The following is a 26478-nucleotide window of genomic DNA, read 5'->3' as shown; positions in this document are numbered from 1 at the left end:
GCTAACAAACATACACACCTACTGTATGTCCAAGTAACTACCATGTATAAAATGTGTCTTTTTCAAGACAGGAAAGGAAGTCAGGTGAAGTCTGGTTTTGGACAGGTGTCAGGAACCATGGATGCAACGGATAGGCGCTGTCACCTTTAAATGCTTACACATCTCATTAGTAAAAACTTCAGAACACAGCATTTTAAGTTGTTTATTTCGTACCCAGTAGCCAACTATCTCCAGAGTTACCATCTCTCAACTTCTCTAACAGGCAGCTGTTCCTAAAGATTACTGTGTTTTAAAAAGATTCTCTCCTTTCGCAAACATAGGGGAGAGTCGCCATAAATGCTTGATAAACGCTTGATAAATGTAACGGTCAATAACTTAATGTACAATGTGGCTACCATAGCCATTTCAGGGTTGTACATGTGAAGTTCATTTTATTTTGCTTTGTAAAGTGGACAGAGTGGTGCTTTGCAGCTTTAGTGTCCAGACTTAGTCATGCAATCTCAAAATCAATGTTTTGGCTTTTGAAATGCATCTTTCTCTGTTTACCTGGTTTATCAGTCACAAATAATATTGATGCTGACAAAATCTTGGACTTGGTTTTGACTTGGACTGCCAATCTTTTTAGCAAAAACAAAGCAAAAAATAAATTCCATGCTCTTTATGCTCACATTTGTTTTCCACGTAGAAACTGAAATATAAAGCTGAGAAGTTTTAGTGTGCTACACTATTTAACCTGCACTAAGATGGAGGAAAATGCAAATGTGGTCCCAGCACACTGCTCATGAAGATTTAACTGTCCTTTCTCTATTGCAAAGTGTAAATTTAGAAACCAGATAAAAACCAAACCCGTGTACATAATTAAAGTCAGACAGCTTGGTGGTGATGGGGGGGTGGGGGGGTAAGAGGGCTCTCCCGAGTCTTGATTTAATGCTCTTATTTCTTGTCCATTGTCCTTAGAAGCACCAGCAGTCACTCTGATTAGGGACGGGCCATCACGCAGGGGCCCCTGCTCCGGTTTGGACTGGTCCAAACCCACTACAGGCCTTGCCTGTGACACAATTAACTACCTTATTCACCTCTGTCATCTCATCAAGAGTTTCATGAAATCAGCATACCGTGTTTGCCTCATTGCTCAAAGCAGGCAGAGTGCACTTGATTATTTATGAAGGTGAAACTAACCAGTTGCAAATTTGTCTCTTAATTTATCCTCTGTATAATTAGTTTTTTTTTGCTTTGTGTTCCACCATTTTAGATCTTTCTCCTAAGTCTGGATGATCAGCTCTAGAAAATGTGTAGCGCTGGCAACGGAGGTATACTGAACATATTTGGTCAAGTTTGGTTAGAATAACTGCTGTTGAAGGGAATATACAGTGGCACATGGCTAATACATAGATAAATACATAAATGTAAAAAGTAAATAATCATTAGGACCATGTGCGAGAAAATATTTTTCATCAACACAGAATTTCATGTTTTAATATTCAACAGCATGGAAGGCAACACTGGTTTCTGCTGATGTGCTCAAACCTATTTTCAAGATGAAAAAAATCTCCCATTAAAGCCTGAGCATCAATCCTGAAAAGCATCATAAATAGGATGCAAATATGTTTTTTCATAATTCCCTTTGAACTTATTTTATGTTATGTTTTAATACTTGGTGGGTCACGGAAAGTGTTTTACTCAGTTAGTACTTGTTAGTACATGGGCCTAGGGATCGGAAAGTTCCGGAATCACTGATGTACAGGTCTCTGTGCCAGCCAACGCAATGTAGAGGCCGCGTGGAGTGCTCTGCACTGCTCCCGTCTCCTTTTACCTGCGTCCGTGACCAGGATTTCCTAACTCAAAAAAAAAAAAAAAACCGGCATGTTTTCTGAATTATTGTTTTCGTCTCCTTACAAGCTTTGATTTGCGTAACTACACCGCAGACGGCATGAGATAAAGAAAGTCGGGCGTCACGTAGTTCGGCTTGCGTCACGTTTGACGCGAGAGCTTAATCGCCCCCTGTCAGGTATGTAAAAACTAAGTCCCGTTTTGCGGCTGGCGAAATACCGAAATGAAGGAGAACGAAAACACGTCGAGCTGGAAATAAGCCGCCCAAGTGAGAACTTTCAAACGGCAAAGTGAGCGAGACGTTGCGAGAGGGGGCCACACCTGCAGGCGGTCAGACATTCCTTTCTGAAATCACTACGGCGAGGTGCTGCAGAAGTGTATGTGCTGCTTGTTGAGTGGGACTAAGCACTCCTATCCCCAGGCTTACAGCATGAAAGAGATTCCAGTTTAACCAACTGTGTGTCTCTAGACACATTATTACTATTATTATTATTATTATTATTACTACTACTTTATTTTTTATTATTATTGTTGTTGTTGCTATTGTTATTATTATTATTATTATAATCACTACTTTATTTTTGATTATTGTTGTTGTTGCTATTGCTATTATTATTATTATTAGTAGTAGTAGTAGTAGACTTATTTACTCACCGTTTTCTTTTGAAGAACATTAATTACAACTGAGGATGGTGTATAATGTTGTCTATGTTTTTTACTGTATATGTCAGGTTTTAAATAAGTAATGTATTTTATTCTTCTTCTCTTAATTTCAGATGTTGAAGTGGACATGATGACCCTCCCGAAAGGAATTCACAATCCAGCCAAAAGCTGCTTGTAGTAGCGTCAGAGTAACGGCTAGCATCCCACGAATCAGTAGAACAATTTCTAACTAATTTCCATAGTTATTAATGCAGAAAGCGTCTTATATTGTATATTCATAAGAATCCATGAACGTTTTCTATTTTCTGTTCATATGAACAGACTGTTCACATTGTAGATACAATCAGTTTGAATATTCCGTTTAAAAACAAATTGGATGCACTATGACTGTCATAAATGATGCCCTTTATATATTCATCTACACTATTTCCATCCCTGTTTAAAAACCTTAGTACTTGTCCATACTATGTCAGCAGCACTACTAGAAAATCCATAAATCCTGATGTTTCTGACATGCTCGATTCCCTAAGTGCCTTTTGGAAAACTGAAATTGCCTGTGATGTTTTTCCCTAGTATTTAATCACCCCGCTGTGCTTTACATCATAAATGCCATTGCGTTTCCACGTAATCAGATCTTATGTTAAACTGGTTCTCCTTGGACATTTATGCTGCTGATTACACAATCAAGATTGGGCTCAAGTGAAAGCCGAGAGGAGTAAATGGAACTCGGATGAAGCTCGATGACCGCCATGACCGCGCCCTACTTTGAACATTAAATTCATTATGCGTCCTTCTGCGCCCACCCCCCCTGGTCCACGTTGGTTCCTTGAGCAGACGTCCGATCTGTTTTTAGCCAGGCAATGTTTGCTTCAGTGAACATTCAACGCTGTCGGTGAGTTTGAGACAAATCGAGAAAACCATCGACCGTTGACTGTACCCTGCGGCCAGCCCTCAGCTGACCACCGACTCTCGGCAAGGAGACTACTTGAGTAGACAGATACTAACAAGAGCGCCAAATTTGTGCAACCCCCCCCCCCCCCCCTCCTTCAGGCCCCAACCGTCCAACACCCCTCCCTGCTTTGTTCCCCTCGTGCAACATTCAGCAAAGGTCACAATCAACATTCATTGCTGTCGGTGGGTTTAACTGTGTGGAAAAGCTCACTGAACAATGAATGCCACTGTGTCCCAGATTTCCTCTGCCAACGTCGGAGAAAATATTAGCAACGGATGCGCGGCCTCGTTGTTTTCTGTTGTTTCTGTGGTGTTGCCCTCACCCGCTTAATTTCCTCAGATTGCAATCTCCACGGGGGAGGAAAGGCGCAAGCTGACCCGGCGGATGGGGTCGGCCCGCATCATCGTCAACGTCGCCGGATTGGGGTCCGGGAGCGGAGGGAAGGAAGTGTAACATGAATGCGTAATCAGCTGAAGGCTTTTCGCTGCCTCTCGTTAAGTTTGTCCCTTTCATTTAACGATATGCGGCTCTCCCTTAAGGTCAGTGTGGGTTCTGGGTCGCTGTGTTGAACATAGTGTCCTATACTGTTTCTTTTTTTCCCCCCTTTTTTTGCTACCTTTTTGGACGGATGTAAAATACAACATAATCTGTCTGGGCAGTATGGCTGAAGATGTAAATGCAGGCAAGACATGACTGAGCTTGCACACCACTGGAAAATTGGAAAATCCTGTCATTTTGCGTCAGTTTTAAGCTTTGCGTAATTCTTGCATTAAACAAATTCACAAGTGCAATATTCAGCCTCTCTAGTGTGTTATTTCTGGGTTATAATGGTTAAATGTTTTAGCGATTTCTTTCCCTCATTTTAAGTGGTCTGTCAATTTATCACAAATAATTCATTTTATCACTAATGTTGGATTTAATTGATTGAACTTAGTCCATTGGAATGGAAAAGGGTACAATAAAAGTACAGGACAAAACCCGATTGCTTCAACACTGGATGACACATCAAGTTGTTCTAGCTGCAAGACTGCTAATGTTAGCCTGTAAACTCCACTGACCGGATCCTGGGCCCTACCTTAAATGCAAACACACTGTTATTGTACATTTGAATTAAATGCTGTACTATCCAAGGATTCTAGCCATTTCCAAGATTATCTGATAAATAGACCAAAAGTGCATTCAATGTAGAATATTTATTTGACATAACTGTGACATGGACGCACTGACAGGACAGTTGTGAAGGTAAGAGGCTCTTTACTGAAGTGCTGAAGCCATTCTCTCAGTGGTATTTGAGACGTGTGAAACCTGATATTAAAACCTTCCAGTAAGATTCCCATAATCAGTACTCCACACCACAGCCCCAGGCCACTGGGATTCCAAAGTGAAAAACCTGATATTTGGATTTGGGTTGAACTTTGGAACATTTATTGATACATTTATTTGTTAAACCAATTTAAATTTTTCACATGTAGTTATAAGTGTAGGCCTCATCTGAGAATCGGACTAACCACCCAGCTGATGCCCTTCCTCACTGTATGATGCTGTGGGTCATTGTCAGCAGTGGCACTCTGGATTTGACTCTGGCCCATGGGCTGGACCGACACACTGCAGCAGTGTCTGAAAGCAAGATGAAGCCACCGGCGGCCCTGAGCTTCGCGGTATTTAAAGCGCGCTTCTGTGCTCGCTCTTGTGTGTTTGTCCAGAGAGTGTTAATATTCGGGATGGGGCTGATTAAGTGTGCTGTCAGAAGCACATTTTTAAGCAGGCTCTTAGAGGTCTGGGGTGGCGGAGAAATAATAGCGCAGTGTTGCTCAGCGCGGTGCGTTTCACTGCGGCTGGCAGGGGCTTGGGGCTGTGACAATGTATCCTTTGTGCACCCCGCCCCCTGCCCCATCGCCCCCCACCAATGCCTCGTTTCACTGCTTTGCAGTTACTTTTATAGAAAACTTAAACATCATTTGGGGATGGCAAAATTACTTAAGAAAATGACTCCAAAGGAAGTCTTATTTTAAGGTCATTTTTTTTAAAATTAGGTTGAAAGGTTTAAAATTAAATTCAGTGTGGCTAAATGTTCTACTCTCTGATATGATTTTTAAAGTTGAGAGTTGCTTTTAAGAATGTGACCTTTTTTCATGATGTCTTTATTTCGTTGTTGATGCATGCAATTGATTGTTTTGGCTTACTTTGATATCAGTGAAAGTCATTTGAACGTACATATAAGTACATGCATATTTTGGCTATGGGGATTTATCAGCTCTTGTTTTTGGCATTAGTACTGAAGTATTTGTAAGGTATTTAGTATTTATACTACTATTAGTGTTCTTAAAAAACAGGTCAGTAATGGCAGGTTCAATATTAACAAATTAGCACAGCATACTATGAAGAAATACTAACATTTGAAAATGATAAAAACCAAATGTTGACATTCTAAAAAAACTGGTATTGACATTTTCTATATAGCAGTGCATGCATTACTGGACTGATCTGATTTGCATGCATTACTCTACTTACAGCTCACATGCTTGAAGCAATGTCAGTCATTCATTCTACTGCTCTTATGTAGGGTACATGGATTGCCACATACAGCTCTACAAGGTAGATCACTGCAAATGATCATTTCTGTCTAATGTTCAAGGAACACTATGTAGATTCACTTTGAAGTTTCAGTCAGAATAAAATCAGAATACAATAAAGAAAAACCTGCTATACCAGGAGGATTCAAATAAGTTTTTGATGCTCTGGCATTGACAGTGTACAGCTGTACATACAGTATCTATAATGATATGATGCACTTTCCATATTGTTAAGAAATGAGAGAATTCCCACAAGGGAGACTCAATTAAGTGGCATGTGAAATCCTACCTGCAGTCTGGAAGAACTCCTGTAATTAACTAAAGTTAATATGTGCATGTGAATTGAAAAAAAAATCTTTGTGAATGACTGTATAGAAAAATGAGAATGTAAATTGCTAACTGCTGGAGGTGAAAGCTTGTAAAATGAAATGGAAAAACACAATTTAAATTATTTTAAAGGGCCTCCCAGCAGCTCAGTTCTGTTTCATGCTGGGTTTTTTAAAAAGGCTTCGCTAGTCTTTTTGTGGTCAAGCAAAGTTGCAAAAACCATCTGCTCTATCTGGTTATTTGCTGGGTTTGTGTTGTTATACATACTCAGTTGTTCCACAGAACTTCAACAATGCCTTTGAGTCTTACTGATCTGTATGTCATAATACAGTGCCCTTGAAAAGTATTCACATTGTTGATGAGCAAAAAAGGCTGTGTTAAATAATACAGGCAATGAGCTATATTGTATTCCTTCTTCAGTTCTAACTGCAAATTTCAAGGCTTGAAGTCTGGATATCTGAGATTGCCATTGCAAAATACCAATTTTGTCATCAGTTAACAGTGGTGTAATTTCAAAGGTGGGGGGGGGGGGACACAGGGGTGTCGTGAGTGCGTGTGGGGGGTAAATGGGGGGTCTGGCGGTCCTTCCCCAAGATTTTGCTCTTAAGGAAGTTGATCCTGCGTTTCAGTGACTTCTGAGAGGCAATATTACTAGATATTAGAACAGAATAATCCTGCAGTTTAAGGAGATAAGGCCTCCTGCATATTAGTGCAGCCGTATGCAGTAAGACGGACCCTAGGTTGCCCAACTCATGGGCACTCTGGGGGGATTTGAGTCTCTTTGTTACAACAGAGGGGCGTCACTGTCAGTTTCCCCTGGATTAGGAACCAGAAAGCAGGCTGAGTGGAGTCCTGTGGATTTTAACTCAGTGATGTCACAGAATTTCCAAAGAATACCATTGGTGGGAATCTTCCTCTGAATCACTGTGCCTCCTCATGTCTGTACATGAAGACATGAAGAGGAGGAGCTGAGTGAATGTAAACACCTTGTCTGCCATAACTGCCACTCTTAATGTAGCAAATATCTGAGGATGTTTAAGACCTGTGTTTTCTTTAGGATTAGACACTGTCATAGAGAAGTTATTCAAGTCAAAGACATCACTGTTTTTAACTGGTCTCAAATAAAGAATTAAATGTGTGGTCTGTATCTCAAGGTATTAGGTAATGAAGTGATTTAAATGTAATTTATTGAAGGGGCATTTGATTGTCCATTGTTCCAGCCTTAGTTCCAGCAGTGGTCGTGTTAAGATACTGCATTTTTAAAGCAGAAAATAAAGAAGAACAAAAAAGGTACTGCATTCTATAAATGCAGATATTCCAAAGTCTTTTTTTAACCTCCCAACAGGCGATGACCCAGACTTGAACCGAAACAAAATAATTGCTCCTTTTTCTCCTGATAACAATCGTTTTTGGTGTCTGACATTTGTGTTTATTGATCATAATTTACACAGCCGTTGGTAGAATTGCGCGATTCAAAGAGAAAGCACTTAATTTGAACAAAAAGTCGAAAAAGACATGTCACGCATGCTCTAGCTATCTTGGTCAACTTCAGTAAATTAAAACAGAAATCGCTTCTAGGGTTATTAAGTATTATTAGCCCATGTGGCAAAAATTATTTTTGATCAGAACATCAAAAAATTATTTGTAGCTTATTTCATCAAGCTTCTGTTACAAATGCCATACAATTATGAATGACATACATTTATTGTGTTATTATTGTCAGAGGCATATTATGGCAAAATAGTTATTTTATCAGAACACATGCGAATTAGTGTAAAACACAGATTTTGACATGCATTCCATGCAAGACACAGTATTCCATGGGCTAGAATGACCAGTGCTCAGTTACCAAACACTTGGCACATTTTATTTGTTATAAAAAGGATTATATTTACACAACATTTATTTTATACTGAAATCACGCATGGATGTCGACAGTCTTACAGGGCTGAAGTTCTCCAGGGGGTTGAGAATTAGCTGGCTCCTCATGAAAATAATTACTTCAATTATAAAACATTAAAGCAGAACAAAAACCAGCACACTCCAACTGCCCATACTTGATTTAAAGTGTAAGGAGTACCAGCTGCAAATGAATCATCTTCCTGCATTGTGAAAAGAAGCAGAAGCTTGCTCAAAGCCTATTAAGGGACGTGCGTGCTTGTCTGTGCTCTCAAAAACCGACGGAGGCTGTTGCAATAATGAGTCAAATTTTACGAATGCAAATGGTCAAAAAGTGAAAATCTGGGACAAAAATTGCTTTAAAACGTTATCATTTTCAAAAGGGCAACAATTTCCTGCCATCTGTGCAGTTTGGCATTCGTAAAAAAGCTACATTCTAGAACATTAGGTCAAGTGATGCTGAGAAAAAAATATATTTTGAGATTAATCCACAGCATAAGGCTCGGGAAAAATACAAAGATCGGGACAATGGCACTTCAAAGAAGGCTGGATGGAATAGGCATTAATTTGTTTTTCTGCAACAGGAAATTGAAATTGGGAAGGCCTTGTTCTGCATAAGTAACACAGCTGCACCTATGGAGCGATTTGAGGAAAGTGGAGCATGAAGATAATGGCTTTGTGCAGAAAGGGGTGGGGGTGGGGTGCATACACACTGCAGAGTGGCACGTCAGCCTGGCCCCACACACAGGCATATTAGTTGCAGTTACAGTATGTGGGCAAACTGATGAGGTGATGCACTGCAATATTTCCAGACCCTGAAATTGATCAACTTAATTTTTAAGTAGATTAATTTCTGTCCCTGACCCTGGTGGCGCACCTGAACTCCCCTTCCACCAAAAAAAGGGCTGAAAATATCTGGAATGACTGACTGGTATGGTATCAGACTGGATTCAGGAAGCAAAGGCATCTTTATTAAAGACATACTGTGGCTTCCTTTTAGGTCACTTACTCAGAGAGGCTGTGTAGTTTGTGTGACCGTCAGGACTGCAAGCTTCACATTTACAGTACCTTAAATGATTATTAAGCTTTTGTTTCCATTGGGACAAACTGTTCACGCTTTCACAAACCTTTTAACATATTTAACATGTACCATTAGCACTTATAATGGTGGCTCATGGACTCATTTAATAGAAATAAAAGATGGCTGCCATGCATCAGCTAAATGGCTGATACACACTAGTGATAATGGAAGGGAGCTTCTGTCCCTCATTTTAGAGCACTTTTATAAGCAATTCAGTTGTCAAAGGCACTTCATAATATAATTTATTATTACAGTAATCCGTTGCATAATTATTACCTTTCAGTATGTGTCCCTATACATTTTTCTGCAAAAGCAATCAAGAATAGACTGTAGCTACGATTCAAAAGTGAAACAAGTGACAAAGACTTGAAATAACCTTTACAATATATAATTTTACATAAATTATTTAAAATGCTGGCATAATACCTATTTTTCACAAGATTTGCAACAGAAACACAAGCAGTTGGGAAAACAAAAAGATATTTGTGTTCTGGACTGCCTGGAACAATTTTTGTGATGACAACATGGAAATATGGCTCTCCAAGACTCCAGGTCAGCAATGGTTAAGCTAAATACTGGTAATTACTGGGATTCCTTGGGCCTTAGTGAACTATTGTGACACTATAATTTCAAACAAGACAGCACAGAGGTCTGACAACACCTCGGAATCGAGTCTGGTAAGAATGAGCCTCATCTGCTCATAACAACCTTTACAAAATGCCCATGTTAAATGTCATCTTTAAAATTGACATTTCCGAGAAAAGCCTGGGCTACTTTCTTAAAACACACTAGCATACTTGTTACTTATGCACTCAACAAAAAGTGCAGCCTAGCATACCCTCAAGTATGTAAAAAAAAAAAAAAAGATTTAAGTTGGAAAGCATGTTGTATTTTTTCCATTTGGCCTATATTACATTGTCAAATATTTCCAGCAAACATGCGTTGACTATAAATGTTTATATAATAGTTTCTCAATCACTGCGTTATTTGTTTGCCATTTGAAACAGTGTCACATAAAAAGGACTTGTGGAAACGACAATGATTGAGAATAATGTACGCTTCAATGAATGCTAGGCTATTGTCAACACTTCACACAGAATAACATTGGCTTAAAAAACTACAGCCATCTTTAATCTTAAACCTTAATATAACTGGCTCTGGAGGTAAGTAAGGACAGAAGAGTGTGCAGTGTTGATGGTCTGAGTGGTTCACTGTAGAAAACTTATTGAGAATTTGTTTTAATGTGCAATTAAACACTTTTCCTATGTTGTATTTACTCAGTGAGTGATTATAGGTTGAGGTTAGATTATTCTGGATTGTTCTCGCTGAGCTCAGATACACAGAATAACACAGAAGATGGACTAGTATAAGCCTAAATAATATTTATAAATCATATTTATCAGTCTGACATGCCAGTCAGTATGTGACCCAAATCACTTCGCTGCAAACACAAAATCTTTCATTACCAGGAGTTGTTCACGGATTGTAGCGTTTTACAATGAGTTGCTTCTGGTTCACAAAACTCCAAAAAACCAGACTGGCCAAACAACTTCCCAATTTGTGTGTGCAGACACCATTGCGGATGGCGACTGACCGCTTGGGTGGGCCGTGAGGGGCAGTGGAAGCCCTGGCTGTGCCCTCCGTCACTGAACGGACCACCCTGGCACTGGCCCATATTCCATAAAGCATGCCAATGAACAGAGGCTCTTGCCTTTTTCTTTTTTTTTTGCACATAACATGTCGCCCACTGGTTCGCTCCACTCTGGAGAGACAGATTTGTGCCACACGGTTTAACCACTGTGGAGATGCTGAGGTTGTGTGTGGCCTCTGAGGTTTTAGACCTGATTCCTGCCATTGTCAGTTCTGTTCAAGATTAAATATGATTTCTGTGGGTCAAGACTTTGTGCAAATAAGCACTATCAAAATTCTAAATGCATGCATGCCTCCGATAGTGGAGATAGATAATGCATACTAAATCACAAAATGATTAGAGAGAAAATTTTACAAAAAGGAAAAAAAAAAGAAATCTAATAGTATAAATGGAATTATTATTCCTTTCATGAAATCACAATGTAATCACAAAGTAAAACATGGCAACCCTTTATGTGTTGCTAAAAGGCAGCACCACACTAAGCTAAGGCCATTGAATTTGTATTAGACATTCCATTTTCCAGCAGATATTACATTACACATGGTACAGATTAAATTACATATGTGAGTGGGCATAAGGAATACTCCATTTCTGGTAATTTGCAATTACATTTGGGGCAAGGTGTTTGTGTTGTAGTGTTATATTTGTGGTGAGGTAATGAATGCATATTTCTGGTTGCACAGACGTGTGTGCATGTTTGGCATGTGTATGTTCAAGCCTTTATGTTAACAACAGTTGTGCAGATCAAAAAATGATTATATTAAATACAGCTACAAGCAGTAATTATGGGGATCAGGCACTAATAGCTATAGTGAAGCCAGTGTACAGTGCCCTAATGTGGCAAATCAGTTTGAAAGTTGCTTTTATGACTACAAACTTTCCCTTAATAGATTTAGTAAACAGTCACAGAAAATAGCTGTAATAAAGTATGTCAAGTGGTTCAGTAAGATATGCAACCAATTGAAATGCAAAGGACTGGCCACTGCTGAAAGTATTACATTTTTGCAATGGAAGTTCATTTTTTTTACTTGCTATATAACTATAGCACCAGTGTTTTGCCTGGAACAATGCTGTAGGGCAGGAGTCTTGATATTGCTGTCAATGTCAGTAACAATTTACATCATATTACAGTATGTCAACCTGATTGGGAATTATAAGAGCAAAGCTATGCCAACTAAAAGTTCCCTGGCTTACTGCATTTTTTCTTAAAACAGGGAAACCTTTAAAAATATCATTTAAAGAGTATTCCAATGAGCAGATTATCAAGGGTTTATGTTAATACTGTATGTCAAATGGTCCTGGTGGTGATGTTTAAGCATTTTATAATTAGAAATGATGGGTCCTAAAGGAAAATTAGTTTCTTTTGAGAAGATTCAGATATGTACCAGATTTTTTGACTATACAGTATATCATTTATGTAAGATTTTGAAGTTTGAATTTTCAGGAGTTATCGCACAATCATGTTGCCAATCGTTGCCATATTAACAGGGTATATGTTACATTGCAACAGACATGCCATCTGCATCCCGAAGCTGCAGCTGCATTTTCTACATCTCCAGTTGTGGCCTTTGGATTTCTCTTTGTCATCACATTAATCTGCCTGATTGTGCATGCGGGCAAGATGCACTTGCGTCCCTTACCAGGCAAGTTTACCACTTTTCCAGTGGTTTAAAACATATCAATTGGTGACCAAATAGTGAAAGATGGTATCTTTAGTTTTTTATTTATTTGTTTGTAACTGTTTCCTGACATAAGGTCAACCACCCTTTGCCTCATCCCTTGTTAGTATTATAGCCTATCCCCATGGGGATGGATAACAAATTCATTTTATCAATCTTACCTAATTTTTATACTCCTGTGGAATTGGAAGCCACATGAGACCACACTAGAGCTCCTTAAGATGGAGGAACTTTAAAAAGTAGCTCGTTAATGGAGATTCATTTTTGGATAAAATTTTTTTATTATTAATAGTGTGAGTGAATAACCTTGGAGGGCACTATGTCACACACATTTTTAAAAACACATTTTTAACCACAAGCCGCACTTTTAAATATTGTTGTCACCGATTACAATTGACTGGATGTGTCTTCCCTTGCTTTCGTGCACATCAAAGCCCTCGCATGACGCTTATCACCAAAGATTGAGGTTTCATCAAAGGCGGCGAAGGCCCGCTCTTGATAATCGCGTTTGTTTTGAATGCATTATCCGCGGAAAAGAAAATTAATCAGATTGCTCGCGCGCGCGGCCCACAAACACTTGGGCCACCGTCAAATTCCCAGCTGCCAAAATTAGCTTTGAACTTCAAGCACTCACCAACCCCCCCACCCCACTCCCTTCAAAAGGTAGCAACCCCTAATTACGGCATGAAAGGAAATGCTAATTTATGAATAAAATATATATCTTCCTCGTGAACGCAAGACTCATCCCAGTTTACTTCCTTAACCTGTATATTAATATGCAGACGAGACCCGGACCCAGAACAAGTGAGCCGCAAAACAATTGAATACCATACAGCCAGGAAAAAGCTGTTAGATGCCGAACTTGCTATTTTAAGTGCAGTATGTTTTTGTTGTAAATTTGAACGTAATTACTCTCAAAGGATGCTATAAAGTACACATTGCAGTGTTTTCTGAATTGTAAATGCAGCATATAGCCCCAACCTCTCAGACCTCAATAACAAAGCCATCACACATGTGAACTGCAGCTGTATACTTGTATTTATTAATGTATATATTATGGGCGCCGTATGGACCGTGGTAACACATTTCCAATTGAAGGACGATAAAGAACATAACATAGTAGTCCTCTTTTACATCAGTTTCACATAAATTATGTTCTTGTTTGTAGTTGCCTTGATTCTATTGTTAATATTAATAAAATTGTATTTAGACACTGTTTATAGAGAGGCTGAAATAAATAAGAGAATGGTTTATGATTACTACGTGTTTCATTTACAGAAACTGCCTGTGCTATCACGCCATCTAGTGTCCCAAGGAATACATCGCATTCCATCTGATGTGGCATTGATCCTTTTGGGAAGGGGACTGCCTTGCTATATCTTTTTGTACATATAGCGGTTTTACTGATTGACACAGATTTTTGTATCAAAGTGTGAAGAGTCAAAGCTTTACAACATACAGTATATGGTTTATTGCACTTAGGAACCAGCCCCCGCCCCCCCCCACACACACACACATTAACATTTGGTAGAAACCTTCAGTTTTTTGATGGAGTTGAGGCCATTCAAGGACATTCACCTTTTTATTTTAGAAGTCAGTCAAATGTAGCTTTGGCCCTCTGCTTCAGATTATTGCCCTGTTGAAAGGTGAATTTTCCCCCCAGTGAGAGGCCTTCAGCATACTGAAACAGGTTTTCTGTCAGTGTTTCATTCAAGTGCCTGCCAAAGAAAAGCATCCCCGTGGATGATGTTGCCACTATGCTTCACTGTAGGGACGGAGTTAAATGGGACATTTAAGTGTTAGGTTTGCGCCAGACGCTTTCCATTTTGCCCGAAAAGCTCTCCGACCGCAAAACATTTTCCTACATTTTAGCTGGATCACTCTAGCGCTTTCTTGAGCACTCCGGGCAGGCTTTGGGGTGTGTTTTTAAAGTAATGGTCTCTTTCTTGCCACCCTGCCATACCGGCCAGTATTTCTCTACTGTAAGATTTATTCCTCCGCATATACTCTATCTATTTTAGTAACATTCATTTTAGTAACACCCACCCAAATATGCCCAGATAAATGTTTATTTAAAAATGCAAAAAACGAAGAAAAAACGAGAAGAAATTACACAGTGTGTGCAGTATGATTGCTTTAATGCAGTGCCAATCTGCAATTCTACATTGGATGAAACATAATTTACTTACATTTTTTAATCCGCACGTTCCACTGTTGTGTCAGCCTCTGACCAGTTCATGAAATCATTGATCTTGCAGCACATTCCATTATGACAGAAAGATATGGTGGCCTACATAGCTCAATTATCTCCCACCACACATTTCTGTGATTGGTTATAATTTCTATACATGTAAACCACTTTCCTTCTAAACTGGTTCATTGACAAATTGCTAAACTAGAACAAACTAGGCACAATTTCTCTGCCAGAGAGCACTGTTCCAGACAAATATACGCAATAGGGGAGCATTTGTGTTGAGCCAGTGAGCCTACATAGCTCGAGCCTTGGACCACATTCAGTGGAATCCGCTCAAGCTGTTCACAGCTGACAGCTTAGATCATGGGGGAAATCTGCTACCGCCAGCTTCTTTTGCATAATCATCACTGATGTGATTTGCTGATAGACTGTCATTATTGGGCCTGTTCCAGCCGCTGAAACATCCACAGATATAATTGAATGTATGTTCTCTGCTGATGGAATCTTGCTGCACCTAAATACGGTTGTAAAATATGCAAGTACCGCACTTTGATTTTTGGCAGAGGTTTTTAGACGTTTTGGCAAGACTTTTGATGATTCCATTTTGTATTAGCAATTGATTAGTTCTCTTACGGTAACCCCTAATAAAACAGCCATTTCTTAAGTTACATTGCTTTGCCCGCTCCCCTGATGTTTGGAACCATTCGGAACGACAACCCAAAAGAACTGCAGCCCGAAGGCTGAATGAAGTAGATTCCAGTATGGATGCTGGCTTAACCACTACGTGTATGAACATCACTGTACCAGTGTACGTACCACATGTTCATCTGTGGATGTATATTCAGAGAGCATGAAAACAATTAAATTGACCCTAATGTCGTTCAGAGAAAGAAGACCCGTGGCTAAGTAAAGAAGAGAGGGTGAGGCAAGCGTGAAGGGCTACAGTCACCAGACAGATCCCTCCTACGGCTTTTTCTACAGACAAGAACCGAAACCTTTTTGGGAGGTACCGTTTGGTTTTGGAGTGACACTGGTAGGCAGACGGGCGGGCGGCGAGTGGACTGAATGGGCTCAGTCAGGTGGGCGAGGCTTTTATTTTGCAGGCCTTTACCCCAGCTGGGCGCTTAAGCACTTCCTGAGGACCGAAACGATTCAGCTCTGTTCCCCGCCTCCGAGAGTCGGAGAAATAAGAGCGCTATAAAATTGGCTGTTTCGAGACCTCCGTTGGCCAGACCCGAGCGGCTTTGTGTCTCCATTTGACTGGGCTCTCCTCCCGTTGCAGCAACATAAAGAGAGATCAGCAAGGATGTCCAAAGCTCTGGATGTGCACAGCACGGGCACAAACATTTCTCCATTTGTAATACGCATGCTTTTCATCCTCCTTCACAGCCTTTTCCAGCTTTTCACCATGTCAGGCCAAGCCCTTTTCGTGTTGCTGTTAAACGTCTTTATGTTGTTATTCTTAAAGGTTTTGTTTACAGACTTCAGCTCACCTTGCATGTTAAGAAATTAGCATTGCACTAATTAACATACCGCTACTATCTTTTAGCATCAAGGTGGAGCAACCCATGGTCTCGGCTTGTACACTGAATTTTTTTGCCTCATTATTTACAGTGCTTGGAAGTTACCAGGTGTTTCAGGTCGGTTTCTCTATGTAATCTCAAGGTTTGAAATGCATTTTAGTACAAGATATTGTTCTTCAAAGACAGAGCCAATAAATGCACATACGTTCACACATGATTCTCAATTATGTCATTATTTATATCCATAAGAAGAATAAGGTGAAAAAACACCGAAAATCACCAATTCATCCAGCCTGAATTTATTCAGTGCACTTGAACCAACTGTAAAAGTGACCACATTTTTTTACATTTACATGCAGCCTAATATCCAATTACAGGTGAAATTCATTACAAAATCCATATCATATAATGACATACAGGTATAAATTCTGTGTTATATGAGAAAATTCTTAATGTGGAGATACTTGATTGAGATAATTTTGTATTGACATTCTAGTTGAGAGATGGAAACTAGATATGTAAAATATTTGTAATTATCAGTTCATTTATATGGACAAATGTAGTGTGCACAGTGTATTTAACTCAAACAACATACTAAAATGCAGAATAAAACTTCCATAAGAGTATCTATAACTAAAAACTAGTACATGCACACTAGAATGGAATCGACAGAGTACCCATATTGATATTCAGGCCAGTGGAACAACCACAAGGTGGCAGTATGTTTCCATCTTGCAAGCCTGAAATGGGTCTTACACAACTGGGGTTTATTATTATTATTCTAAATCTAAGCATTGACCACATATTCAGATATGTGTGCTTACAAAAAGAAAGCCCTCTGATTTCCTTTCTTATTATAAATATTCACTAAAGGGGCGTAAGACTATAAATGCATGTCTAGCACAGCGATGCAGAGAGCATGGGGACCTTCTGCTACTGACAGAAACCTCTGAGAATAGAGAAGTACAGAGGAGGGTAGGAGGGAGGCGAAAACCTGCGCAATATATAGAATATGAGTGGTCTTATATGAAAATGCGCACATTAGCCAAAAATAACACTGGACAGAGGAAAATAAATGATAACAGACATCTTTAAAACACAACGCTCACAAAAGAAATAACGGAAAACTCCAGATTTATAGACATTGGTCTGTAGGACAAGCCTCCCTTATAAGCACACTGCTAATGACAGAAGAATTGTGAAAGGACATTCGATTTGTCTGACACAAATTTACTGGCCTGATACAATACTCAGAAGGCTTAACGAATTCGGCTGAGCTTCACTGATGCCAGATCAGTGAAGCCAGGCCTGGCTGACGGGCTCTTAATGAGGAGAGCCGACTGCTCGTCCTCCACCAGACCTTTCAACTGACTGCCTCTCCCATCATGCATCTGGAAGCAGGCAGCCGATCGCACGCGCGGCGTCGGCCTTCATCTCAGAGACTGAGCACGGTCCTAACACTCGTCTGCACGCGGGGGTGTCATTTCGTTTGCACGGCTGATTTGTCATTGGAATGGGTACCCCGGTGGAATGAATGCGACCGTGCGCATTTCGCATTTATTGTGTGAAGTAATGTTTGCCGAATATTTTCCAGGAAGCAAACACCATGCTAACTGTTTGGGGGAAGGACAAGAGAACAAAAAAGTAAGAAAAATGGCCTCTTAAGTAAAGATAGTTAGAGTAAACATCAAAATGGTGGACAAGGCCATACAAAGCAACCCAACCAGTCTCTTCCAAATAGGGAACGATACGCACCGCGCATTACATTCTGAAGTGAAGATTCCACCCGCTGTCCTTCTGCCTTCTATTGTGAAGTATTTCATATTCTAGGAGTTCATTTCGCCGATCAAGGGGTTAATTGTTTCAGGTAATATAACAGCACTAAAAAAAAAATAAAAAAAAACCCAAAGCTCCACTCACAGACCATTAGCCTCAGCCTGGTGTCTGAGCCGGAGGAGCCAGCTATGAGTCCCGCCCCAGGCTCCAGATGTCCCATTCAGGGAGAGGTGAGAGGACAGCACGTTTCATCTCCTGAGCGAGCATTTGAATCGCTTCCTCTGTCGACTCGATCGGGCCAAACCGAAACACAGACAGCGGCGTTCCTGCTGAGACCATCCCGAGCCCAATGTTACTGAAGCCCCGGGCCCGTGATTCCCAAGGAGGAACAAGATTCAGGAAGCGCCCCGTAACACTCGACATTTCATCTTTCAAGCAACAAACAGCACTGATGTACACAGAACCTCAGCACTGATAAGTACTTACGTACACAGAACCTCAGCACTGATAACAGGTATTTATGTACAGAGAACCTCAGCACTGATAACAAGTAATTATGCGCAGAGAACCTCAGCACGGATAACTCACATTTATATTTATGTACTCAGAACCTTGACCCTGATAACAAGCATTTATGCACACAGAACCTCAGCATTGATAAGCATTTATGTCCACAGAACCTCAGTACTGCTAAGACAAATTGATGGACATTAAAACTCAGCACTGATAAGTACTGATGTACTTATGCTCATTGATCTGGCTATATTCTGGCTTTCACTCCATTTAGAACAACACGATCTTTAACATGGACAAGTCCTGCATGATGTTAGGTCTTTCTTTCCAACATGCGTCGGCTCATTGAAAATGGATGACACGTGATAAAGCAAAAGGTGTACATATCACATACGAAATGTTGAACTTCAGTGTTCACATTCAGACTCATAGATTTAGGAAAAACATTTTTATTAATAAAAGGTAATGAAAGGTTAAAAATGGACCAATTATAGTTTGTCTGCATTGAGAATATTTAAACCTTGGACTGCGTACGTACTAAAACAATTGCAATTCAATAATAACCATGCCTTCTTGTCAAAGAACCAACTACATGTAACATTCAGCCACTATTGCCTTTCAGATATCTAAATATTTCATCTGATATTTTAATATTGTTATTACATATAAACGCTACATCTGTATGCCGATTTGATCAACTGTGATACTGTTGAAGTATTAAATGTGTGTTTAAAAAGGCGGTGCAATCAAAATGTTAAAAAAAAATAAAAAATAAAAAAATCATTTATCATTTTTCATTTCTACATTAGTGTGGCATGTTCACATATCGAAAGCTCATTAACTATGCACTTGCACCTACAACTGTATAAAAATGCCATTGCTTTTGCTATTAGTTATCTTTTGCTAGCTGATATCAGTTGCTATCAGTTCATCAGGTCACCAATTTTGTTGTAACTGAAGAAACCACATCTTTAGGGTCCTTTAGATCATAATAATCGCACACAGATCTTGAATTAAAATCACGATATAAATCTAGGCGGTGTAATTATAGTGTCTGCAAATATTGATAGTCAAGTTGTAAATCATGTTGATAATGAAACCTCGGCATTCAAAATAGCCTTTGACCAGACTACTTGGAAATACATCAGTACTATAAAACAAATAGTGCATCTACTATAACCAACTAACAAAAGCTATTTTCTTGCAAAGCCCAATTTTTACCTTTGAAAACCAATTATAAAGCATATTCAGATTGTTCATATGACATTAACCTTGATTAATATAAAATACTTAATATAAAATATAAAATACGTAAGCTCATTTACAGTAAAGTCAACTATGGTCTTTGCGGACAGTTAGCCAGTCTTATCATAAAATGTTATGTTAAAAAAAAAAGATAAAAATCAACTTCGGAAATGAGCTGTACTTCCACAAATATACCAGCACAACAGCTTCCTTCTCTCCCCAGAGTCTGTGTGTGCTGTGAGGAAGTGCTGACAGTTATCTTGCTCTGGGAGTTTTAATGCGCAGTTTGGCAGGGGCGCAGGCAGGAATGGGGCTATCGTGCTTCCACGGCCCCGGGGGGGGCCCTCTGGGGTTAGCCCCGCGTGTCCTGGCTAAGCAGGTATTTCACGGGCCTCCTCTCCCCCACACACTGCAGCGCGTCGGGGCACGTCCCTCTCTCTGGCGAGCGTACGGTGCATCGGGGTGGTCGTTAGCGGGACGGATCGGGCGGGAACCTTGGGCTACATCGGCGCGGGCGGCCCGCGGAGGGAGGCCGATGAAACGACACGGCCGCGGGGCGAGTGTCACTAAGTGTCACTTAGGCGGGGATTTACCGGGTCTTGCAGCGCCCCCTTGCCCGCGCGCCCATGCATTATGAATGAGACGGTGAGGTGGCGCCCGGATATTAATGGGGTCGCGGACGAGGGCCTCTGTGTCCATGCGGCGTGCTGCTCGCCCACCGCTCGCCTCCGCCATTGGCTGCATTCTGCCGCATGTCAGGGCACCCTACGGCCTTATATCTCTACCCTAAGCCCTACGGAATACAGCCAGCTCAATGCTGGACACACACTGGAACTTCTAACATGGAAGACTACATCTGGCATTCCCAGAATCTAGCATTCTTTACATTAAAAAAAAAATCAATGATAAAAGACATTTGGATTTTCATTTGTAATGAACACCAGCTTTCGTCTCAAGGATACACCGTAGAAAACTGTGTTCGACTTTACTGGAGTGCGTTTTGCATCATCCTTACTAGTCCTTACTGGCCACAGCGTGATCTTCAGTTCTACGTAAAATCAGCAGACCACCCTGTTAGTTTTATAGAAATAAAACTGAATTGGTAAAAATGCAGCTACTGGCGATACTGCATGTGAGAGGTGGTTCTGGAAGCTCACTATTGTGCTTAGAATGCCAGTACTTTGCCAAGTAGCAAAGAGCACCACAGTTCTTGTATTATCTAAATTTAATAGAATATCAGTCTAATATCACCAACGACTAGAATACTATGACTTCATAGTAAAACGTCAGTTTCCCTGGAATTAAATCATTTAAAATTTGTATAAGAAAATTCAGAAAGAGTGGATGAAACCTTCCAAGCTTGCTACAAGATCAATGCTTAAAAAAATTCTAACGTACTTCTCTTGGGCTTAATGATGGCAGAGAAGAAACCCAGAAGTACCCATTAGATTAAACTATAAGAAAGTTGCAATGGCCATCCTGGTGTAAATTTAGACTCCGTGGGAGTTTAATTGACACTGTGGCCATTTCTCCAGACGTAAGGCACCCGCTCCCCCGCACGCTATGTGGCTTGTTGCTTCTCACCTTGTTAGCGCTGTTAACCAGTGATAGCGATGAGGCGGTTCACCCACCTGCTGCACCCTCGGCTCTTTTGAAACAGGAGAAAACAAAGACTCGCGCGTGACTTCTGGCAGATGAGCCGCTTTTGATCACGGATGAAAGGCAGTCATTTTTGGAAGAAAAAAAAATGAGCGAGGAGGAACGTACCACTGCTTTTTTTTTTTTTGACTGGCTCAAATTGCGATTTTCTCGCGTTCGCCACCGGGAGATTTTCGGCTAATTAATCGCCGGCTCCTCTAACGAGGAAAGAGATCTGTCGTTTCGGAGGAAACGATGACAGGGGGAAAGCGACGGAAACGCAGGAGCACAGACGCGCTCGGCGTTCTCTCAGGAGTGACAGCGGCGCCTAATCAGCCGGCCTGAGCGCCGTCTCTGCAGCGCTGTGATCAGCAGACAGGCAGGCAGGGATCCCCGCTGGGGCGGCAGCCAGCGCCGAACCCCGGTCGGCCTGCGGTGGAACCGTCAGCGTCGCTGGGCTCGCAGCTATTCACAACGATGCGTACACGGCGCATGCAGGCTGTGTGTCTGCGGTGAGCGGCAGGCTACTGCAGGGGTTCCTAAACTGTGGGCCCAGGACATGGTGCATCAGTGGGCCAGCGGAGGAGCTAAGGGGGGTTGCCAGATGAGATGACGCGGCAAAAATAACTACAGAGGTAAAAATATGGTCAATAGAGGGAAAATGAGAAAGAACTACTACCATATCAAACTGCGTAGTGACAACAAGGAAAATGGCCTAGCAATCAGGCAGTTATCAACATTAATTCAAATGTGGCGAGGCAGTTCACCCAAAGCTATGTTTCCACTTACCCAGAATAGTAGATATAGAATATATAGAATAGGATATTATAATGAGAAAAATATGAAGAATAAGAGCTAATTGCTACTATAGATGAAATGTACGCAGGCCATGCAGGATAATGGTGTCGATTCAGATAATAAACAGGGTCAGCTGCATGAGAAAACAACTCAAGGCAACCCCCACACACAACACACCATGGTACAGTATGTTGAAGTCAAAATTTGAAAAGCTGGTGAGCATGCACATAAAATCCTCTCCTTATTATTTATTATCCTTTCCAAGGTGGTACTGGTCTCATATACACAGTAAAACTGATAGGCGTAATGTCGACCAAAAACCAGCCAAATCTCACACCTGTAAATCAACTGACTGCTTTCTGTTCTCACCTATTCTCTGGCTGGAGAGCACCCCCTGTCCCCATAGCGATTTGGGGTGGGGGGGTGGGATTGGCAGACACGGAACACCGTGCTTCCAGCTGAACTCAAACGTACGTTCTGGTGACGGTGTGACAAACGGAGAGCCCTCGTCGCCATTTCTCCCCCGCGCTGCCGCGGCGATCGGCGGCACGCAACAACAAACGAGGCGTTCCTTCAGACACCGGGGGTCACGCCGCCAACTCCTTCCTCTCCTGTCAGAGCCGGAGCCGCGCGAGAAAGTAAAAACACGTTTCTAACGACAACAGTTGTCAGCTGCCAGAGTGTCTTTTGATGGCTGCCTGTGTTCTCTTCGGGTGGGCTCTCTGCCGAAACGGAACGGGAGAGGAACGCGTTCCTCATGCAGAGGCGCGCGCAGGCATGCATTTTTAATTCCGCCCTCCTCACCGACGCTCAAACTTTTGTTTGCGTCTCCCCTTCCCACCTGCAATCCCCGGGAGGCAGCCGAATGACGGATGCACTGCAACGCGCAGCAATACTCGCACTGGTCCGCACCCACTTGTGGATCTGAGTGAAAATGAATTTAACTGGGAAGTGAAGAATGGCAATGAATCCATCCCACCAGGTATTTTCAGCACAGTGATGCACACCATGACCTGGGCTCGGAATCTGCCAGCGCCAATTAATACTGCGGTTCTAAATGGCATTGAGAGAGGCATAATTGGCAATAGCTCTACCCCCTCCACCCCCCCACCCCCACCCCCACCCCCACCCCCAGGGAGGTGGTGTTTCAGTGGCCATATTTTTGTGTGAACAGCCATATCTCTCATTGGTCAGACTCCTGCGGTCTGCCAGTGCCCGTGTCACCGTTTGCGCAGTCCTCGGACGCTGCGAGCGGGCACCTCAGCGGGAGGACGGCGGGACTGCCGGGTATAGAGCACAGGCAGATGGCGGGCCTGTGCTTCAGTGCACAGGGGTTCCGGTGCAGGCCCTTCCAAATAGTCAGCGGCTGTTGCAGCAGTGCGGCACCTGAAACCATGACTGGGCGTTCCAGACTGGGGAAGGAAAGGCAGCCAGGCTAGTGGGCTTGGGAGGGAGTAACGATAACGCAGTCCAGACTGCAATGGTGGCTTTGTGTACTCTGAGAGAAAACCGCTTTAAAGCAGGGTTCCTGCATTTTCAGCGTTCTCTGTGAAATCTGTGCCTGTGTAGAGCGTTTCGTACGGAACGGTAAGCTCAGGAGCTTCTGACATCTGGTAGCAGTTTGATTTACTGCAGACCTTTAAAATGTTACGGCCTTAGGACAGCAGGATACCTTTTTAGAAAGGAGACAGAAAAGAGGGCAGTTTGAATTATTTTTTTCCCCCTTTGAAGACAGTCAGAATGAAACAGCGCTTAAAGTACAGGCACAGTGGTCAAAGATTGTAGTTTCTCGGTTAAACTTACAAAGTGCCTCTATAGAGGTAACGATGTGTCAATATTTAGGTCAGGTTTGCATTTACGTTTCAGTTACAGTAGCAGAGCTAGCTTGGTTGGTCATTGCTTCTTTCATGCCTGGGTAAATTTGAATCAACCTAGTTAGGAGGGGTGAATGTGTACAGCCAGGATGAATATTGTGTCACGGTACCTTTGTCCAATTTTATAAAACTCAAATATTCAAAGAATCCAGCCTTGGGCTCGATTTAGTTTCTCTGTAGCCACATTCAGGCCAGTATCATCAGTTGAGTACATTAGCCTGCATGCACCCATGAAGAGAAGCCGACTGAAATCGGGAGGCTTGATTCACTGACTATTGGATTCTGTTGCCCTCTAAATGGAAAATTTCCACTTATCCCAGTGGATATGCAGAATTACTGATTATGCAGTGGACACAAGGCAAGACAACAAAATGCAAACCAGAACATTGGACAATAAACTGTATATTTTACTAAATGATTTGGTTATCTCCACATTCTCGCTAGCTGTAAGACACGGGCCATGAAAATGTACATAAGCACAATACCCAAAAGGGGTTGGGTAGATATTTTTTTAGGTCCTCCAGGGTTCTCGGATTAACCCTCCCAAACACAGTATGCACCAGGTGCTTCCAGGCTACCAGTGGTCAGGGAGATGCCACTATTCAGTTGGGCATTATTTCTGCTGTACTTGCGGTCAAGCACAGCAGAAGTGCCAGCCACGTGCCAAAATCGTACCTCCCTTCTATAAGCCTGGTGGGGTAAGCTAACTTTTATCACAGATGTACCTTGTTAAGCAGGAACATACCTAAGAAACTACATCAAGGTGTTTTGCAAAATCAAAACCTTGAGGCTCATTTTTACTTACAGGTTATATACGGCTGATGTTGGCAGAAATGCTTTGAGAAGTCTGGTGTAGGCATGAAATATAGGCAGTTTTAGGAGAAAGCAGCCCTCACAAATCTTAATGTCTACAGCTACAATACAGCTCTCACTACAGACAGTGCATAAACATTACCGAGAAAATAACAGGCCTCCAGGGAATCTTACTATGGAGTAAATGACAGGAATGAAAAATTGGATCTTAATTCTGCACTGCATTTCATACCACAATTGACTATATTTCAATTGCATGTTATAACCAGGGCAATTCATTAACCCGAGCTTACAACAGAAATTTAAATTTCACTTCACCTACCTTGAAAATAATAGGGTATCTGTGAGGACAAAACAAACTCTGGAAAAATATTTAGTTGATCTGGTTGACGTGTTTATTAACGCACTTCTGGGTTCCATCAGGGTGGTTGAAGCTTCAGAACACACTGTGTTCATGGAAACTTCATATTAAATATTTCATATTAAACTCCCATCTGTAAAGTTTTAATACAGCAGAGGAGAAAACCTAATTTGGCACCCTTTAATATGCTTTTTTTCAAATATTGAATGTTCTTAGGACCTACCCGGAGCTTGCAATACAATAATTTTGCATCAGCAGAATGGAATTACATGTAAATATTAAAATAGATCCACAGAGCAGGAAAACCACACCCAACCAGAACATTCAAAATCGGGTCTGCTTTCTAGATTTCAGCCTGCTCACTTTTTCTATGCGGTTTTCCACATTAAAACATTGGTCACTTGTGTTAAGAATAGACACTTCTCTCACTCCATTCCCTCCCAGTGATACACTGTTACTCTCATTACATCACCTCAGTACCTGTACTTAGCAGGTTTCCTTAACCGGGATGACTTTCACGATACAAATAAAGCACAAAATATTTGCCATTTATGGATATTGCCATAGTGATTCGTGTTAAATACCTTGCTCAAGGGTGCAACAGCAGTGCACCAACCGGGATTTCAACCTGCAGAATGTTACAAACTCAGCTTTTCGCTGCTATAACACAGGTGCTGCCCTTGCAATATATTAGTCATTAATTAAAAGGGGTTAATGAGCACCACAAATAGATCTTTACAAGGATTTTTTTGCTGGGTGTAGTATAACGATTAGGGAAGTGGTATTTTAACACTGAGGTTGCAGGTTAGATTCCCAGGTGAGGGAAGTGCGGGTGTAACCTCGAGCAAGGCACTTAACCTCAATTGCCCCAGTAAAACACCCAGCTGTATAAATGTGTTTTTAAAAAAATCACAAGTTATGCAAGTAGTTCTAGATAAGAACATATGCTAAACGCCTAAAATGGTAAGTAAATTACACATAAGGAGGACTTAACGTAGTAATCCACAAGGAAACGATATGCTTTCTCCTCTGGTGTGATACATGCATGGGGGTATTAAATGAAGAGCGGTCCTAGTGTGACATGGCAG

At 41.4% G+C, this 26478-nt stretch overlaps 1 long non-coding RNA gene across 2 annotated transcripts in view; it reads left to right on the top strand.

The window, feature by feature from the left end:
• LOC135256604 (uncharacterized) overlaps window positions 1–4238 on the top strand; it is a 29640-nt gene extending 25402 nt beyond the window's left edge. Inside the window, exons 4-5 of one of the 2 annotated variants that reach the window (XR_010330478.1) lie at window positions 1253–1310; window positions 2607–4238. This is a non-coding gene — a long non-coding RNA (uncharacterized LOC135256604). The remainder of the gene's footprint in view (window positions 1–1252; window positions 1311–2606) is intronic. The other variant, XR_010330477.1, reaches the window with a different exon arrangement.
• Window positions 4239–26478: the final 22240 nt, after the last annotated feature.

Source organism: Anguilla rostrata, chromosome 6 (genome assembly GCF_018555375.3).
Source record: "Anguilla rostrata isolate EN2019 chromosome 6, ASM1855537v3, whole genome shotgun sequence".
NCBI lineage: Eukaryota > Metazoa > Chordata > Actinopteri > Anguilliformes > Anguillidae > Anguilla > Anguilla rostrata.
The sequence above is the reverse complement of the archived record's forward strand: the minus strand, read 5'-3'. Positions and strand labels throughout refer to the sequence as shown.